A 21,124-nucleotide genomic window follows, 5' to 3' on the forward strand; every position below is an offset into this window, starting at 1 on the left:
CAGAATATTAAAAATATGATATTAATCACATATAATAAAACAAATCAGGAGTATAGCACAATGTTGTTTAAGTAGTGTCATGAAACACATTGGAAAAGTGGAAGTACACCTGCTAGTAGAGAGGTGTGGAGCCTAACGCCACCGTTGAATACCATGAACCCCCGGAAGGAGGTTTGGTCTTAGCTGTGTGGAACATGCAGGTCACAGCCCTCAAAGCCAGTCACTAGTGAGGTAGATGCAATCACTGACAGAGCATAGTGGACTAGCCAGTTCAGTACCAGGAGAACCAAACAAAGCCAGAAATGTGAAGCAGAAAAATTGTCATGGTAACCAAGGTCCAACCAGGGATCCAAAAGAAGCCACAATGTGAGGCAATGGATGGCCAGGAACAAGCAAGTCACCAACAGAAGGAATCAGTGGTGCAAGTTACTGACAGGAACGAGGAACAGACCAAGAAGTGATCCAATACTCTGGCACTGGATCAGTGCCAGATTCTGCCTTAAATAGGCTGTCCCAAGGTGTTTCCATCTGTCACTGATGTCACACTGACTGCTGATAGGTCTTTTAAAGATTGTGTCCCATTGCCTAGCAATGGAACGCTTCCATTCAGCTGGCTTGCCGGAAGTCTTGTCCCATTGCTAGGCAGTGGGGCGCGCACTGTCTGTAGCTGAAGGCATCCAGCCTCACTGCGAGAGGAGAGCGCGGTGACGACGCCTGACAAGTAGGTTATTGTACATCAGTTAGTAGGAGTAATTTTATTTCAGAATGCAATCACTGCTTCATCAGCATTAATTACCGAATAACCACCCACCAGCTCTCATTTTCTCTTTTCACCACCCTCTGATATATAAACACTGATTATGACCAGCCTTCATCAAATTCAATACCATTAAATCTTACTACTCTCCTTTAGGTTCAACCTCTTCCGCTAAACGATGCCATCCAGTCAAATCATGCCAAGCTCCTCTTCACAATTCTTCACTATTCTCACCTCACTAGCCTTGCTTTTTTCAATGTCTTTATGAGGAACTTACCTGCTCCACTCTCCTGATCACAGCACTCTCTGTTTACGTCCTGCTTGGTGCTGTGATCATGTGACTCTGGGTGAGGCGTTTGAAACTACCTGCATTATATAACAACCTGTTGCTCTGTGTCAGAGCAGCAGGTTGCTAACCCCTGCTTCTGGCTCCCACTGTGCTTTCTGATTCTCGGCTCCTAGCGAATTTGTCGTGGCTTGTCTGACTACGTTTTCTGGATTAACCCTTGTGCTGCTTACTTCCGTGTGTATCCAACCCGGCTTGTTTACTGACCTCGCTTTCTGGATTATCCTTGGCACCATGTACTTCAGTGTGTATCTGACCCAACTCATTCATTGACCTAGCTTACTGGTTTGTTCTCGGCTCCGTGTACCTCAGAGTGTATTCGACCTAGCTTGATATATTGACCACAACCTCTGTATCTGCCTGTGTCTATCCAGCTGCATCCATCCAACTACCCTCTATCACATCAGTGGGTTACCCTGAGAGCGGACTCTCGGCAACAAAATCCATCCTGTCTTGCAGTGGCTCTTGGTGAAGACTGGGGGGTCCGTTCAGGGGAGGGCTGGCAAAGTTTAGCCCAGGGGCGAGACTCGACTTAGCAGTCTATTTTAAAGGGGAAAAAATGCAGGTGGCCCAGTGACACAGCCCAAGATAGTCCACTATAGGACTGGCCTGGGGGGCAGATGCCCTACAGCCCCCCAGCCCAGCCTGCCCCTGGGTCCATTAGACTCTGTTCCTCAGGAAAGCCTGATTGATAGTTGCCTTCAGTGACCACAACAGTCTTCATTTTTATCAAGTTCATTGTGTCTCTTGCCCAAGAAATGCCCTCTTCCATCATCTCCAGTTATCTCCTATTCTTTTTCCTCTAGGTGCTGTGTTCCAGTATCCACATTGCTCTTCAAATCACTACTATTGACCGAGCTTGTGTGACTCGTTATCCAGCACATCCAATGAGAAACCTGTGTTTCACACCAGATAGTTCAGAAGATACAATGTGCCTGGCTGTGTGTAAAGCATTCCATTCCTTTGCTCTCAAAATTTATTAAATTATTGGACTGTACACAGTAACAATTGGAGTAAGGGATTCCAGCCAAGTGAAACAGAACTGTATAATAAACCACTTCTTGCACCAAGTGTTTTGTCGCATCGATCTTTATACCACCTGAGACAAAGTTCTCACATTGGTAAGCACAGTCCTGGCACTAAACATACTGACAATGGTTATTACTAAACACCTGATTGTCAGAGGGGTTGTGCAGGACAACCTGTAACCTTTCTACAGGATTACTCATTATTATTTGTCACCAATCTTTAAAACACTCGGTATACTTTGTATTAAAAAATCTCACTTGCCTTAGGCAATTAAACAAATGTCTCTTGTCTGAATAACTAATACTGTCTGCAGAAAGATGTTAATGAAAACATAATTAATTGAGAGGAATAGAAAAATAGAGACTGTAGTTCACAGGGTGTCATTTTTAACTACTATATTTATTCACTGCAGTGTTTAATATTCACCTGCACAAACACAGTGCGTGTCGTATTTAAGATGTTTGCTGTGTGACAGGAATGCGCGTGAACATTACCTCACAGCTTTGTTTGCTATCACATTTGGACATACTTGCCAACTCTCCCGGAATGTCCGGGAGACTCCCGCATTTCGCGAGAGTCTCCTGGACTCCCGGGAGAGTGTGGCAATCTCCCTGATCTGCCCACTTCCTAGTGAAGTGGGCAGAATTCAGTTTAAATGCCGCGATTCACCCGGAATCACGGTGTTTGGCCCCGCCCCTGCTGTAAAATGACGCGATTTGCATCATTGCCAAAATGACGCGATTTCGGCGCCCCGCCCCCTGCACGCCCACATCCCAGCCGGCATCTCCCGGAAGAAGAAAAACAAGTGTTGGCAAGAATGCATTTGGACCACTTTCTTTATTCAGTTGAACATTTCCATTTTTCTCCTAAAATTCCACTTGGGTGACTCTTACTTAAATCTGAACTTTACCTTTTGAGTTTTATTTACATTTGTTTATCTATGTAATGTATAATAATGCACTGTCCACTATGAAATTAATTTCGATAGTACAAAAGGTGCTCCACTGACCCTAGTGACTGTCATTTGTATTACATTGTAATAAAGAATTTCATTGTGATTTTATATGTAAAAATATAATAGACATTTTTTTATAACAGTTTGTAATCAGTTCAAATTTGACCAACACACATTTGTTTGCATAGTACGAGTATATTTTATCTAGTTGGTATTCTGTTCAGTAATTCATTTTTTTGTAAGCAACATTTTTATTGGTTTGGGATAAACTGCAAATAAACCGTCCCATCTTTTAATTATGGCTGCAAAATAGAATCCCTTGTTGTTTCTTGGGTGGTAGCCGGTAGTAAAAACAAATGTCCACTAAGATAATTTAAATAGAGCATGACTTAACCCAGCAAAACACACCTATTTATGTGCAATTGTTGTAACCTTTAAGTGACTGTGCATGCATATAATGGAAGCCTTTGTTCCCATGCACAAGCAGGGTTAATACTACTTGCTAGGTACAGAGTCTATATGTTCACAACTAGAACAGACAGAGGTGAAAGCAACTTACCATCAGACATTCCAAGATTAATAATGTCTCTGGCAGGGGTACAAAAACAGTGATCAAAGTCTAATGCACAGATGTAGGCAGGAGAGTTCAATCAGAGCCAGGATACAAAAGATCAATATTCAGCACATCCAGCGGGCAAAAGTAAAATGGCAGGGCAAAACTTCTGCGGCTGAATTGGCACCAGACTGACAAAATGCATACGTGCATGCTATGTGCTCTGCAATGATATAACAGTGCTTGATAATCAATGGGTGTTTGACAAGAGGTCAGTTATAATAGGGGCAGGTGAGATGATCTTCCAGGGCAATAGGTGCCCAATGATTATGTCTAATCTTGACGGGGCCATAGACCATGCCTATTTTTTTGCTTTATTGTTTTTATTTGGTAGTGATCTCCAGTATTTTCCCTCTGTCTTATTTTCAAGGGGAAGGGGACACACGGTCTTGGTTTGGTCCAGTGCTTACCTGAGCCATCCCTAAATTTACAGATGGTTGTTCCCTCCCCAAGGACCAGCCACTATATGAAATGTCTTGCTGCTGACAGCTGGCAGCAGCCCTCATGCCCAGCCTGGCTCAGCTCTCTGTCTGCCAGGATGCCAGTCAGGGCAGGGGGATGATGCACCCCTCATACTTGAATTGGCTGGCTTACTCTTCCACTCTAATTTTTGTCTTTCCCTCTGTTCCTCCGCTTCCTTCACCTCCTGTCCCCTGCACATGAACCAGCTCCCACTCCCTCTCTCAGCAAATGTGGGGTGTCTGCTTGGTTCCCATGGGTAGCATGTTGGCACATGCACAGTGGTTAGCATTACTGCCTCACAGTAATGAAGTCATAGGTTTGATTTCTATCATGTTTCTATATGTGTGGAGTTACTATATTCTCTGGGTACTACAATTTCCTCCCAAACAGTCTTAAACCATACTAGTAATGGGCTTCTGACAAAGATAGATCCCAGTGTGTGTGCGTGTGGTAGGGAATTCAAACTGTAATGTGGTAGGAAAGTGAATAATTCTATAGAATAGCAGCTGAGCGTGCCCAAGATAGCTCTATCACTCTCTGTGGTAATCTAAAGTGCTTCGAGACCTACTCAGAGAAAGGCTCTATATAAAGAATTATTATTATTATTATTATTATTATTATTATTATTATTAATAACTACTATTTGTTCAAAGAGTATGCAGAAGACAGTCAGAGGAATCTGCCTCCCACAGCATTAAAGTATCTGCAGAGCAAATAAATGTGGTGATGGTGGCGTATTTATGCAATGATGAGGAGAGTATTTATGTCATTTGGAAGATATTAATGTAATGTGGGAGATGGTAGAGGCTATTAATGTAATTTAGCAGCTGGGTATTAATTTAATATGACGTTTCTTTTATTTGTTGTGTAGGCTATTTATGTAATGTAGAGTTTTGTGGGCTATAAATAAATTGTAGGAGCTAATAATGGATTGTGGAGTTGCTGTATTAAGTTTGGGGGCCAACAATTTAATGATGGAACTGATTGAGGGGAATTAGGCCTATTATTGTGAATGCTATTAGTTTAATGTCAGGGCTGGTTTGTGGGAAAGAGGCCTATTTATTAAAGTAGGGCTTTAATAATTAATTAATTTAATGTCAGGGATGGTTGATGGTATGAAAGCCATTTCTTGGATTATCAGGAGGAGAATAGTACATATGCCTTTTCCAAGCACAGCCCTAATATTCTAGAATCCAGCCATACAGGAACAGAACTTAAGACACCAACAGCAGCAGGTAGTCAGAGCTGCAAGAACAGGTAGGAGAGAGTAGCAATGTCTGCTAAGTTTCCAGAGTCTGGCTGGATAGTCCAAATTTTAGGCTCTGTACTATACCTGGGATATCTGACAATGAAAAGGAGGGTGTCATATAACAATAGGAGGGAGGGTAAGGCATCACATATAACAATGGGTAGGAGGGTAGGGGCATATCAGAGAAGGAAAGAGTGAAGAGAGGAGCATATGTGGTGAGGTGGGTTGACAAGGGGAAGTGGATGTGGCATAAAGTAACCCAGAATCAGGAGAGGTGCACTTGGCAGGGAAACGCGAGTCTCGGCTACATGTCAAATGTGCATTGTGCACTTTGACATGTAATCCGGTCTCATTTGCGGTGTAAGGGCCCACGGTGTACATCTTAATCCATTATTGTGCTTGATGTGAGCAGAAAGGATGTGCATATGTCAATAGAGACTCAGCGTAAGAAGCCTGCCCTTGATTTCCTGCCTTCTCAGGCGCTGTGCCACTACTCTTCCCCTTTCTCAGGTGTGAACATTTGATAGCAGCTATTTGTAAGCGCACAACCCAAATATGTACTTATTATATAGACAGACCAGTTTGTGAGTGTGCATTTGGGTACATGCTTGTGGTGTCAGTATGTTCTACTGACCCTGGGCTAGTTAAACGGTCCTGTGGGTTCATTAAGGCAGATTCCATCACTCCCAAGTGGTGGTTGCTGATGATAATAGGAGTTTCATATTAGTCTACATGTCTTAGATTTATATACAAAGTAAAGGCAAAACAACTGCACCAGATATTATCGACTATGCTGTTTTCTCTCTTATTAATGAGAAATATTTTGAATAATCCTTGTAGAGAAGTGCTACTACTAAACTACTAAACACATTAAGGTAATAACAGAGAGTAGAGTTTATCTCAGGTGGTGCACTGATAGCCATTAATATTGAAGATTCTATCACAATTTAATTGATTTTCTCAAATTGAAAAGCAACACTTTATGATTAATTCATTACAATCCTTATATAGATAAAGAAACAGCGGAACATTAAAATAACATATATTGCTCAGTGTAAGGCCAAAATATGAATGGTGAGTTTAAAACTCGCTGAGTGCCTGTTAGAATATCTGTTTCCTATAACAGTAATCCTAATCAGAACGTGACTTTAACATAGTCTGCCAGCCTTGCAAATTTCCCTTGTTTATATTACTGGCTGTCAGTGCACTACCTGAGATAAACTCAACTCTCTATTTCTACCTTAATGCCTTAGATTTAGCCAGTGCCAACTATCAGTGTGATCACATTTGGGAGAGTTCGTCTCACACAGCCGCCGAGATGAATAACTCATGGCGCCAAACACAGATGCAGGCCTAAAACGTTGCTGGGCTCCATTTAATGCTTGGAAATAAGTTGTTGCCCTCATTTCAAATTACAAATATTTAAATTTACAAAACATTGGTTTACATGTCATATTTATGCGCATTGTGCATTTTTTGCAACGTATTTGCACCTAGTTGGAACAAGAGACTTATCTGAAATAATGGTGAAGTACTGTTTCTGCTCCCCAGGATGGACAATATTATGGACTAAAAAATTAGAAAAAGTCTTCTTATGTGCACAATCTCCGCCCCTTCCATCTAATTTAAATAACATATCATTTGTCCTGAAATGCCTATTAATATAGAATAATTCCCAAATGAAGCCCATTCGTTGATTTTGGGTTTATTTTTGTTTCAGGTGATACAGTGTAATAATTTAAAACGTGAACTTTATATTTTTTTCCTCATAGCATAAGAAGTCTACCTCATAAAATACTATTCCAAGATTTCTCATTCTCATTCCTATTTCCCATTTGGGGATTATTTTTAGTTCCCTATGGAAACATTCAGGTTATATCCATTTGAAAAATAGGCCCATTGTATACTCATTAATCACAGCACACACTGGCAGAACTCCTTAAAATGACAATGTATATTGCTGAGTCAGTGAATTTTAATGCTTTTAAGAGCTCATTGAGGCCAAATTTCAGACATAAATGTCACATTTTCATTCTATTTTTTAATTTAACATAAAATACATGTGCCAACTTCCATAGCTATGACTTGCCTGTTTTATTACTGACTAAACTAGCTGCTTTTTATTTTTAAAGGAAGTATTTGTTCCAATATTTCAATAATGTATTCCTATGTAAAAATATGGTGGTCTCCTGTGGCTTTCAAGATGTTCATCCATGGCCCTCCTAACCTGGAGCTATTTATTATTAGAGCAGTAAGATTCAATTCAGAGAGCTGTAAATGCCTTAGAGCCTTGTAAAATAATCACTGTGCTGCAATTGTAATCTATAGTTCTCTCTATTGATTTAAGGTGACATGTGTTTATCATACTGACCTTCAGACATAATAAATATATATTCAATTAAGCCACAACATCGCGGCTGCGCATTTTTTGTTATTATTGTACCGCAACATCACAGATTTCCCTACGCAACCCTATGAGGTGCAAACAGAAATCTGTGGTGTTGCAGTAATGCGCAGGGCCTTCGGGTCCATTCTGGAGGCACTTTGCACTTAATTGAATATGCCCCTATATGTTATATTGCCTGTTGGGTATAGCTGCATACACACACAGAATATCTGAAGGTTATATGTTTTACATGCCATAAAACAATGGTATTGAAAATAAACACATGGCCACCATCCTAGTCATTGTGGGCCAATACACCATAATATAGGGACTGTGTATTCCACATGGTTATAATAATAATATAGGATTTTTCTGCTTTGAATAGTCCTCTCCTAGTGAATGATGGAAGCAGCTACATTCTTTGAAGAGTCATATGATTTCCAAGTAAGAAATGCCTGTTAATTACTAATTTGGTTTTCAGGAGACCTGTGCTCAGACTTATGTGTCAGTGTCATAAACTAGGGCAGCTTTGTTGTATGTTAATTTTGTGCTCTTAGAAAATAAGAAACTACAAATGACCTAGGTGTGATCAGGAGTTTCTGACTGCAATTCCTTGCATTTGCTTCCTATACCTTGTAGAAATATAACAGAGGGATTGAATGAGACCGAGGTGATATAAACGCTGAGGGGGCAGGCAGAGGAAAAAGTACAGGCATACCAGGAGTTAACTTATCTGGGTGGTGGTAGAAATCTGAGTTACCCAATCAGTAGAGCTGGAAGGGGAGGGGCTAGGTATCCAGAGGAGGCTTATAAAATATAGGAAAAAGATATGACTTCCTCTTGCCGTCTGGAGTTGTTTAAGTGAGTATATGCTTCTCTGCTGTCCTGGTAAGTGTTGCTGTACAAACTTGTGTTTCACTCTTTCTTACATTGTGTGATACTGTTTGTATTGCGTATATTTCAGTAATTCTGTCACTGTAATTGTTATTGCCAATTGTTGTGTTTGGTGCCTTTCTAATTCTTTTCTTCCTCCTGTCCACTTTCTGCACCCCTTTGGCTTTTCTCTTCCTTACTTAATTACCTCCTATCCATTTTTCCCCTGTTTCCTTCTCCCCCGGGTTTCCTTCTTTATTCCTCTTCCTCCAATTTCAGTATGCTCCGGGCCAAGAGGGTTCGGGTTCCCCCTCATCGCCTCGCCGAGACTTGTCTCCCCCCCGCGGCCCTTAGCAAGCGGCGAGCCCAGCTCCGGGACTCGCTGGCGAGTGTTTCCCCTCCCCCCTCCCAGGTAGTGGGGTAGGTAGGCCCGGGGGCCCCGCAGCGGCTGCGGCAGCTAAGAAGGTTACAGCGCATGCGTGCCGGCGCGCGCCTCCGGGCGGACATGCGTGGCTGTGTTCCAGGGGTCCGGCGGCCATGTTAGAAGCGGGCGCTCCAGGAGCGCCCGTTGATCCGCACACTGCCTCCACTGTTACAGTTTCCTCCACTGACCCCCCACCTGTTTTAGACCAGATTGTCATTGCGGCTGGTGGGGGGGGCTCTGCAGAAATAGCGGGGGGGGGGGGGGGTCCGGTGTCAGTTCCCCCCTGGCTAGTTCCCCTGCTCCTTTCCCCGTCCTCTGCAGCGCTATTAACCCTTTGTGCAACATCAAACACCACTGTTTCCACCTCTCCTTTGTCTGTCCCGGTGTCCCACCCCCCCCCCCCACCCTGTCCCATCTAGGGCTTCATTAGTGTGCCCAACCCCCTTGTCCCAGCTGCAACATGTTTCCCACTCAATTTTTCTTCTCTCCCCCCCCCCCCTGGCATTTCTGGCCCTCTTTTTTCTTCTGGGACTCCTGTCCCTTCATTCCCCCCCCCTCTTCCCCAATATAATATTCCCTTATCCTCCGTTATGTCTGTTCCTCATTCAGGTACTGCAGTGTTTTCTACCCAGAGTACTTCTACAGTTTGTGCAAGAGGGGTTGGCTCCGGGCATACTGGGGGGGCACATTTCCCCTATTGGGACACAACCAGAATGTCAATGTGGGCCACACGGTCATGTCTGGCACTCCTTGGGCAGGTTATCCCCCTCCTTGGGTGGCAGGGTATGGGCCTAGTCAGTCGCAGTTCCCAGGTTTACTTATGCCCCCTTTTCCATGGGAGGGGGTTGGCTCTGGCAGGATGCCGCATAGTCAAGGGTTTCCACCTTATCCTTTTGCGATGCCTTGCCCCCCTTGGGGATTTCCCGCTGGGTATCGTCCTCCTACTTCTGCTTATGGTCCATATTTCGCTGGTCCCGGCTGTCCGGGCAATGTTGTGATAACCTCGACTGTTTCTTCCACAGTGGCGGCGGCTCCGGTGGTTGCAGGATCAGAAGGGCCTCGGGTTCCCGTATCCTCGCTGTCAGTGCCGATAGGGTCTAGCGATGTGCAGTTGGCGGCTAGGGGGCCGGTCTTGGGTCAGGATCAAGCGTCCTCCTTGGCAGGTCCTCGGGTCGTCCCCTGCACGGCAGCATCAGAGTCACAAAAACAGCAAGCAGGTGCTCTATTGGCATCTGACCGTAGCTTAAGAGAGCAGAGTATGGCACTGCCGGTGAGAGCAGGGGCTGGGGGTCCCAGGCCGGAGAGTTCTTGTTCTGTTTCCCCGTCTTCAGGCTTGCCGGGGCGTGTGAGATTAGGTCTGATAGCTGGGCGAGCTTCTTCAGCGGGAGCTGCATAATGGGCCACGGTGGGCCCATCATCCAATGTGGAAGGAGGTGGCCGTGTAATCAGTGAGCATGCCAGCGGGGGGTCTGGTTCTAGCTCCGATTTCAGTTCTTCAGCCTCGGAGAGGGAGGGTCCGGCCAGGTCTGAGAGTGCAGACACAAAGTTGGTGAGGCTCCTGAGGAGGAAATTGCATAGTTCCCGCCATAGGGCGGAGGTTGGAGGTGTGGAGCCTCGGGAGGACAGTGGTACCTCGGGAGGTGATGTTGTGCGCTGTGCTAATACAGCGGTCCTAAGGGATATCAGGGGCAGTGTGTGCAGTAAGATATGCGCCGGTCGGTTTGTGGACATGTTTGCCATCACAGAGGGCTTCCTAGTTTTTGCTGCGTGTTATCTCAAAAGCAGGCCAACTGAACATATGAACGTGATTAAGTACATATACTTAATACAGGGAATGTTTACCCTGTCCAGGGGTATTATGTGGAGGCGGTACGATGAGGCCTTCCGGAGGAAGCAAGACGGAATGTTGTTGATGGATTTCGAGTCTAGGATGTGGAGGTTTGGTTTGATGTGACGCAGCCGGAGATGGCTGGTACTAATGTGGGTGTGGCAAGACAGAGGCAGCCTCCAGTTCGGTTTGGTCAGCCCTTTTGGGGGAAGTGCTTCTCTTTTAACGGGGGCCATTGTGAGAGAGTTGTGGCCTGCAGATTTCGGCATGTATGTTCAGCCTGTAGTGGGGGTCACCCAAGGAGAGAGTGCCCCAGGAGGAACAGCCCAGCCCCTATTGATAGACCCGCCACTGGAGGTGCGGCTCGATAAGGCGACATCGCCCATTGTATTGTTTGAGCTTGGTAAATGGCTGGGTTGGTACCCTGATAGAGGGGCTGCTGAGTTTTTGTGGAATGGTTCTAATGTTAGGTTCATACTGCCGGTGACAGGTCTGGTGCAGACTGGTACACCACGGAATTTGAAATCGGCTATGGAATTACCGATGGTAGTGCACGAGAAAGTGCATAAGGAGGTGTCGTTGGGCAGAATGTGTGGCCCCTTTTCGGTTCCCCCAATTCAGGATTTAGTCCTTTCCCCGGTGGGGGTGGTGCCAAAGAAGGAGGTGGGAAGTTTCGGCTAATCCAGCAATTATCTCACCCGAAGGGCACATCTGTGAATGATGCGATTGCAGAGTCTGAATGTTCGGTTGGGTACCAGGCTTTTGAAGATGCCTTGTCATTGGTTCAGCAATGTGGCGCAGGTGCGCTGTTAGCAAAATTGGACATTGAGTCTGCTTTTAGGTTGTTGCCCCTGCATCCTTCTTAATTTCGGTACATGGGTTTTCGGTTGTCGGATGGGTTTTACGTGGATAAATGTTTACCTATGGGATGTTCGGTGTCATGTGCATTTTTTGAATGTTTTAGCACTTTTCTCCACTGGTGTGTTGTGGCCGGGTCTGGGCATCAGAGTGTGGCCCACTACCTGGATGATTTTCTGTTTATTGGTCCACCGGGTACAACAGTGTGTCAGGATTTTTTGTTTTCTGCCCAGGCGTTGTTTAGAGTGATGGGAGTTCCGGTGAGGTTGTCATACCTAGGTATTGAGATTGACATGGTTGCGGGTTGTTGTAGGCTTCCAGCAGAGAAGGTGGCTAAGTTGAGGGGTGTAAGTGATACAGTGCAGGGTGAGTGTAAAGTGCAGTTGAGAAAGGTACAGTCGCTGCTTGGTCTTTTTAATTTTGCTTGATGAGTCATTCCAATGGGGAGGGTGTTTTGTCGGAAGCTAGAGAGGGCTACGGTCGGTGTTAAAAAGGCTAGTCATTTGGTGAGAATGTCCAAAGAGATTAGGGATGATTAGGCTATGTGGCGATTATTCTTGGAAAGTTTTAATGGAGTTTGTTTGTGGCCCCTGCCTGGCGCCAATAATGTGGAGTTACAATTGTTTAGAGATGCTGCTGGGTTTTCAAGGTTTGGCGCTTACCTGGATGACCAAGGCAACGGTCGGAAGCTCTGTGCCCTGCGCTGTATCCCGGCAACGGAGGGAGCCGGACGCGCATTCGCAGAAGTTAAAACTACCTGTGGCTTGATTTAACAAGCCTGTGGGCTGATTAATGCATGATACATTAATCAGGCAGGGGGCTGTGTGTGATTCAGAGCTAGGCTCTGATTGGTGGGCACTAGTATTTAAAGCAGTGAAGTCTTCAGCCTCACTGCCGGTTATAGCTTCTGCTACCCAGTCTGCTGACCTGCTTTGTTCCTGTTCCTGTCTATTGAACTTCTACTGATCTCCCGTGTATGACCCTTGGCTTGGATTTGGACTTCGCTTGTGTATCCCGTGACCCTGACCGTTGGCCTGTTTACCGTTTCTCCTGTTTGCCTGTGACCCTTGACCCCAGCCTGTTATCTGGACTTGCTACCTGCTGCCGGCCCTTGACCTCTGCGTGGACCACACTCCGCTTGCCTGGGTTCTCCCCAGCCGGTACACACTTCACGACCCTCTGTCAGTCTGCAGCCCAGCCTGTCCCCACCATCAGGGGCTCCAGTGAACACCTGATTGGCAGAGTAGACTCCGGGTTGTGTTGTGCCGGCTGGAGGGATTCCTAACACGTAGACCTATTGATAAGAGAATGTTAGTGAACCTTTTGAATGTTATTACAGTTGTGGCGACTGACGAGTTTGAGGCAGCTTTGTTTCGGCTGGCGTTCGCTATGGCTCTTTTCGGGGCTTTTAGAATAGGTAAGTTGGTAGCCTCGTCTAGGACGGCAGTTGATTCAGGCTTGATTTTCAGGAATGTTGTGGTACAAGATGAGAATATTGCTTGTAAAATTCATAGATCGAAGACTGATTCGTTGGGTAGTGGGAAGTGGGTCACTTTGCAGCGAAACCAGAATATACCGGTTTGTCCAGTAGAATTGACAAGATTGTACAGGGATATGTCTCCTGCTCTCGGTAGTAATTGGCTTAGACATAGTGATGGTTTTCCCCTTACGAAGTTTCAGTTTTCAGCAGTATTCAAGAGTTGCGTGGTTAAGCTTGGTTTGAGTGCAGCGGACTATGGGACGCATTACTTTAGGATAGGGGCAGCTACGGTAGCGGCAGAAGAAGGTGTGTCTGAGCAGAGCATTATGGCTTTGGGTAGATGGAGGTCTAAGTGTTTAAGCGGTACGTTAGGCCAGCTGTGGCGCTCTAGGCTTAGACAGTGCGATGTAGAAAGACTGATCCATGACATGCGTTGCATGCCTTGTTGAAGGGAGGCGCGGAGGGATTTGCCATTTCTTTTCGCCGGGGGCCTGATTGGCGGTGGTACCCCGGGGTTTCCGGTTTTACCTCTGTATGGGTCACCCTGCGTCATGCGCGAATGTGGCAATTTTTTGTTTTCCGTATTAATTATATTATGTTTTGTCATTTAATTTACATGCATTATTACTCCATGTTGCAGGTGCACGTCAGGATGGGAGGAATATTTGGCTGGTCGGCCATTCATTTATTTTTTTGGGCCGGTAATAGCGGCCCTGCTCATGATTTGAGCAAATTTCCCCGGGCAGAGTCAATAAGATGGATAGGTGTTAGGGGAATGCGTTGGGCGTCTCTGTTGAATATCCTAAAAGACAATGAGAGTAGGTTTGGGCGCCCTTCAGACCTTATTATTCACCCTGGGGGGAATGACCTGGGTAAGTGGTCCAGTTTAGAGCTCATTGAGCAGATAAAATCCAATGTCGGGGCCATTAAGTTACATTGGCCAGCAGTTCGCCTGGTATGGTCCGACATTATTCCTAGGCGCAATTGGAGAGGGGGGGTTAAGCCAGCTCGGGTTGAGAAAGCTCGTGGAAAGGTAAATCAGGCGGTGTGAAAAATCTTTCAGGAAGTAGGCGGTGGTTGCATCAGTTATCCTTCCATAAGGGCTGTTTTAACGCAGTACTATAGGCCTGATGGTGTACATTTGTCTGATTTGGGTATGGCATACTTTATAGAGCAGATTTTTGGTTTTCTTGTTTGGCTATGAGAGGTCAATTGGTGGGGGGGTGCGGTTCCTGGTGGGGAACCTTAGCTGTGGCGGTAAGCAGTCCAATCAGCAGCCAATTTGGTTACATTTAGGGCGTAGTAGGCACTCTCCCCTTAAAGGGATTGGGCAATTAGTCAGAATAGCCCTTCGGGGTTAAGGGGCTCCGCTTAGGCGGGCGGGCCTCAGCTAATATGCCAAATGGGGGAGTTTGGCATTTTATGCCTAGTTGGGTCCAAATTAGTTTGGACGGAATTTACAACTGGTAGGTGTGGCCTGGATGCTGATTGGTCTGTTTATATTGGCCACCAATTTTTCCCCAGCAGGTTCGCCTTTAATAAATTCCTGACCTTTCAAACGCCAATTCAAGTCTCTGTGTCGTTATTCTAGTTTGTTAAGTTAACTCTGGTAAAGGTAAAAGATGGTATAGTATGTTGTCCACCATAAGCGGTTTATAGATTTCAAACACTAGAAAAATACCAGTATCAAGTATATCTAGGAAAATGTCTGCACATCAATGGGAAACATTTATAGCTTCATTGGAGCAATGGATTGAGAGTACAAAAACAATCTTCTATCAATAAAACAAATCTTCTACACAGTGCTGTAATAGTGTTCAGAATATCTATCAAAGCTCTTATTAGGAACACTTTGGTCTTATTGACTGTATAAGGTAAATTATAGTTCATTGACAAAATGTACTTCAGAAGAGGATATATGTAATATATTAATCAGTCCAGAGATCTTTATCTTGAACGGATTGTTGAGTAAAAATATTCTTTCTGTTTTTTTGCCCTTCCATAAATGCAAGAGTTTCAAACTTGCTGGTGATAATAGTAATTGAATAAAAGGCATATATCATGCTAATTTGTTCATTAGAAAACTTCCTTTAAAAACTTTGTACAAATCATCAGCTCAATAAATAAAGTATGCTCTCGGCGCTCCATTTCAATCATGAATTGGTGACTAAGTACAATATGTACTATGCTGGCTCATTCATTATCAAAAGTTTCTTCAAAACAAAGTTTGCACAGACCAGAAACTTAGTATATAAAGTATGCTTTCCTCATTATGTTTCAACCCCGAATGATATAACTGCAGCTTTTCAGCTTTCCAGTAATCTAACATTTGGGGGGAAAAGCATTCATGATCCTCTGACGCGTTTCATAGCTCCTTCAACAATTTCATCAAAGGCTACAAGCCATACTTTAATACTTTATATAAGAAGTTACTGATTTGTGCAGAGTTTGTAACTCTGTCGCAGCCATAGGTTTTTTGCAATGGGCTGGAGAAAGTAAGTCCTCCAGCCATCCCCGTGTCGATAGGATGTGATAGGCTGGATGGCAGGGGAGCAGCAAGGAGAAAAAGAAGGGAGTGAATGAGAAAATACAGCTGTGGAAGATGAGACAGCGCGGTCTACAGTGAAGTGAGAGACAGAAACAGTAAATTCTGTGGAGAGACAGAGGCAACCGTGTCCTAAGAAAGAGTCTGAGGAACAGCAGAGATAGAGAGAGAGGTGCACAGCCCCTGTGAGGAGTTCCAGTTTAAGTTTAAACCACCATTACCTACGTGTCAGGAGATCTCCAGTTGACAAACATATAGGACTGGTTGCTATATTCATCCAACTGTGAGAAGCTGTGTCTTGTGAGAATCACGAACATAGAGTGTAACTAATAATAATACACTTAGGGGGGTATTCAATTGTCCGCGGGATCCAGAGCGGAAAAACTAATACCGTTAATACAGTAATCTCTCGCTGGATTCCAGCGAGTAAATTACCATATTAACAGTTTTTCCGCACAGGATTACCGTAATAACGGTAATCCTGCGCAGACCGCGGGATTTTCGGCAATCCCGCCGACAATTGAATACCCCCCTTAGAAAGAGGAACTAATATCTGTTACTATTGAAATTGACCAAATAATACTTATCGGTGTCTGTAAGAATTGTTGTGTGGATAATATAGATCCTAGTTTAGATTTTACTACAAAGGGAGCAAAAAATGTGACGTTTTAAGAAAACGTGACAGAGAAAGAGGCAATTTCTAGAGAGTAACTGTTAGAGCCTAGAGTCCAAATTGTAATGTTATAAGACAGCATCGGCTAGTGCAGCCAGAAGCCAGAAATATACCTTATTCCTAAGTTCAAAGTACCCTAGGATTGGCAGCGACTGTCAATATTAAAAGCCATAGGCCAGAGAGCTCTGGTTATAGTTTTCCGTGGATTGTTTATAGCTATCGTTCACATCATTTATCCAGTTCTGGAGACACGTATCCCTGGCATCAGCGCCCACTACAGCTATAAGAAGAGCTCTCATATAGACTGCGGGGAAACTTTTAAATAAAAATATGTGTGTGTGTACTTGTGTGGTAGAGAATCCAATCCATTCAAGAATCTACGGAATGAGATGAAATGAGCTCCTTTATAATTTTTCAGATTATACAAACCATAAATTGTGATCAGTATTAAAGTGTGCAATTTTTTAACATTATATTTTCAACATGATCAATGGTTTTCATACTAGCTGGCAGCTGATGTGACATTATAATAAATAATGACCATAAAGTGGGTTCTTAATTCCATCGTTAAATGGTTCCACAATGTATGGCTTTGCTATAACCATTTCTGGGAAATGTCTCTTCTTAGGTCAGAAAATGGTTTTACCCTCAGCCTTCTAGTTGTAAAGTGCCAGGAAAAGTCCCACAGTTTGTCCATTTGCATTTAATTGCTTTCTTATTATGCTTTGTTCCAGTTCTCTGTATTTACAATGCAGAGAAACACCTACTTTTGGCAGGGACTCGATGTACTGCATAGTGGTTAACTAGGCCAAACATACAGCATCTCTCTCCAGTCATTGAAAACATTTTCACACTTACAATCAAATGTTACAGGAAATAAGAAACCATAAGGGTATAATTATTTCAATCTTCCTAAACAAAATAATCAAGTTGCAAAGTTGTACATTATATGCAATACACTTAAACACAGAATTAATATTTGTGAACATTTGACTAGCTCTTAAAAATGTTTTCTAGTAAAAATATTTGACATGATTAAAGTTATACAGCCTCTGGTTTCATCTGTTATTATCATTTTTATTATTATTAAAGCTATTTTTGTTATTAGTATCATCTGACAAAGTCCTCAATTTGAAAAATGTAAATTATTATTTCCCAAATATTAGAGTTTGCATGTGCCCTTGTTTTCCCATGACATTTCTATTTTGGCACTAGAAGCCTCTTAATGTAAAATGCTTATTTATCTTGAAAACTTGCCACAGTCAAAAAAAATAGTTCCGAGTAAAAATCCCCATCCCCTAATTTAGAAGTACTTCAGGGGTTCCATCCCTGTTTGGGAAATACTATCTTCTTTCAGCCTTTGGACTTTAGTGTTTCTGTTATGGCATGGGTAAATTAAACTTTCTATAAATGCTTAGGACATAAATCACAAAGTATTATAGTTTTGTTGAACCACGTACATAAGTTCAAATTACGTGCAAATGGCACTGGGGTGTTGTCAAAAGTAATTGCGGGCAAAGCTTATCATCAAAAATATCAATTTATTTTATACTGCAAAATTTTATGTTATTGGTGCTGATGCAAAAATATTGTGAGTAGATAAAGGCAGAGGGCCTGATTCGTGTCCAGACCTACTTCCAATGGCATAGCGTTACTTACGTGAAATAGCTCTGCACAGGCTCAGAAACTGACTTCATGCCAATGAATGCACATGTCTGCAACTTATGTCCAAACACAAATGGCACTTAAGCCTACAACTTGAGAGGTGAAATGGGGGCAGGAAGGAGTGGACTAACATAGGCCATGTTCAGTAAGGGCGTGAGGAGGGTGTTCTGATGCTTTCCAATTCAAGTCCTGGGTTTCTCGTAAGTACACTTGGGGGTATATTTTCTAAACTGCGGGTTTGAAAAAGTGAAGATGTTACCTATAGCAACCAATCAGATTCTAGCTATCATTTGTTTAGTACATTCTACAAAATGACAGCTAGAATCTGATTGGTTGCTATAGGCAACACCTCCACTTTTTCAAACCTGCCGTTTAGTAAATATACCCCTTGGTCTCCTGCCGTATCATTTTCACCAGCTACAGTGCAGGTGTAAGTCTGACTAATAGTGATGACTGACACGGCATAGTCTTTGTTTTCAAAACGTGTATTCGAGCAAGAACAGTACGCATTAAAAGCATCTTTACTTTTGTATTTAATATTAAAAAAATATAGAAAACATTTTTTTTCACAATTCATATTTGTATTAATGATTATACTGTTAAGAGTTGTTCATTTATTTTATATGATCATTTTTTTTATACATTCTGATGTGACCTTATATTGCACATACACTTGTGCGTATACTGCAGGCTGTTTTCTATGTCTACATAAGGCAAGTAACATTTAAGCAGAATGTACTTACATCCAGATTCAAATAGACGTATCTAGAGATACACTTGGAACTACGCCCAAATTCCGCGTTCTTATTTAAAGCGTAAGTTGCTTGCAAGTTGCATTCGTACTTGAATCATACCCAGAGTGGGGAGACATCAGCTGAGCCTAATCCTGGACTGAGACTCTACCTGGACTGTCATCATATCCCTTGCTTTCTCGTTAGTCATGTAATAGAATATAGGGACTCTCTGAGTGTTGGGTCCTCAATTTGTCTTTTTGTTTATTATCAAATCTGAAGCTAAATAGAAATGTAGTTTTTTAAACTTTCTGAATTCTCTCACTAGTAACAGTTTTGTTTGAGTGTGTTTTACCCCCTCTCTTTCTCTGTCGGGATCCTTTGCATACAATAATTGCCTTACACTCAGTAAGACATTGCACAGAGCCAAATGTGTTGGATCTTTAGTTGTATGCCTAGACGGTCCACCCAGCCTACCAGTTGCATGCCTCTCTGGCTCTCAGGAGACCCTTTTGGAAACTAAAAGTATGTCTAGGTCCTCAGAGAGGTGGTACACTGTGCAAAAATGAAGACCTACATTAAGGGGGAGATTCAATTTGGCGCAAGGTGTCTCCGGAGAGACACCTCGCATGCTATGGCAGGAATCTCCGCTCACTCATAGAGGTGTGTGGGAAATCGCAGTGATGTCTGCACACCACATTGCCGGCAATTAAATCTCCCCCTAAAAGCCCAACCTCCATCATCTATTAGCTAGTGCAAAAATAAAGTCATGAAGGAAATGAAGGAACTGCTCTAAAATGTGCAATCTCCACCCTTTGACTTCCGTTTAATAATCTTGCTCAGTTGCATTAGTTGTATTAGTTGTGGGTGTACTTTTAATAGAAAAATCTTCAACTAACTTTATATGTTATCTTTCTTCTTTAACAGAATTAGTGGGAATAGTCAATAGAAATGGGAGCATGTGTTGACTGGATATGAGTAGTTAATTTCCAGGGCTGGTGAGAAATCATATCATTCATATTGTGCTAGCCCAGCGTTGTTACATTATCACCAGAACATTGTGTCATTATCAAATTAGTACTACTAAACTAGTGTAACTTTTCTATGCTTACAGGTTTACGATTGCCCCAGGCCTTGTGCACAAGCCAGATATACTTATAGCACATATCAGACTGCTGAAAGGTTAAAATGCTGGAAGGAGAGGATCCTAAGGGATGGACACTGTGGAGTGAGTCAGAGATATTATCAGGGTCAAAAACCAGAAGTTAGTTTAGTAAAATTACTTGTCAAGGATACCAGTTATGGGACCATTTTATACAGAGAAGGTAATTAGGTGCCAATTTGGATGCAGATGCATTGCTGGTTGTTGGATTGTTTGCCTTCACTCTGGTTGCATACAGATTTGCCAGTTGCAGGATTTTCCTATGCCCAATACTTAGTATGAGAGCCACTTGGGAATACACTGTTCGGGAAAATGCAACCTAATGACTGCTCGGTATCTCTTTATTTTAAAGAGCACAGTGAGTACATAAGGGAGACTCTAGCAGAGAGGCAATCTGCTCTCACAGGTAAGGACTATGGCAACCAGTGCTAAGAGTAACTACATATAGCAACTATATGTTTTTGGCTAGTTTAATTTCGGAGCAACATCTCAATATGTGAATATCTATATTTTTTGGGGATTATTCTTCTCATCTGGCTTTAATACTACATGTGTGTGACAGGTTTATCAATTTCTACTAATGAGTAGATCTACAAGTCGACATTCATAGAATATTCATGGATATGCACACTCACAAGAAAAACAAGTGATACCACTCTACTGACCACAATGATTAGATTTTACTGTCAGTACAGCCCAATCTCTAAATCTTCCTAGCTGGAGACAGTGGGTATAAGGAGCCTTAATCGGACAGCACACATCTTGATTATGTCAACCGATTTGATTGACTTGAAATTACTGCATTTGTGGTGTTACCCAACTACGAAAGATGACCAAGAATAATTAAAATTGATCCAGATTTCAATTATTCCTGTAAAAAACGCAGATAACTGTTGACTACTCTCACAATGTGTGTGCAAACATCCGTTAACCACACTCATGGGGCTCCATGTATGGGGCCATTTAAAATGACCATTGTATCTGATCCTATCATTCAATCACATGGCCAGCTCTTGTAGGCTATCATAAGTCAAACCAGGTCCCAGGGTCTGGTATTTATGCAATTTTGTGGCTTGCAGAGGCCTGAT

The sequence above is a fragment of the Mixophyes fleayi genome, chromosome 3 (assembly GCF_038048845.1).
Source record: "Mixophyes fleayi isolate aMixFle1 chromosome 3, aMixFle1.hap1, whole genome shotgun sequence".
In the NCBI taxonomy this organism is placed as follows: domain Eukaryota; kingdom Metazoa; phylum Chordata; class Amphibia; order Anura; family Limnodynastidae; genus Mixophyes; species Mixophyes fleayi.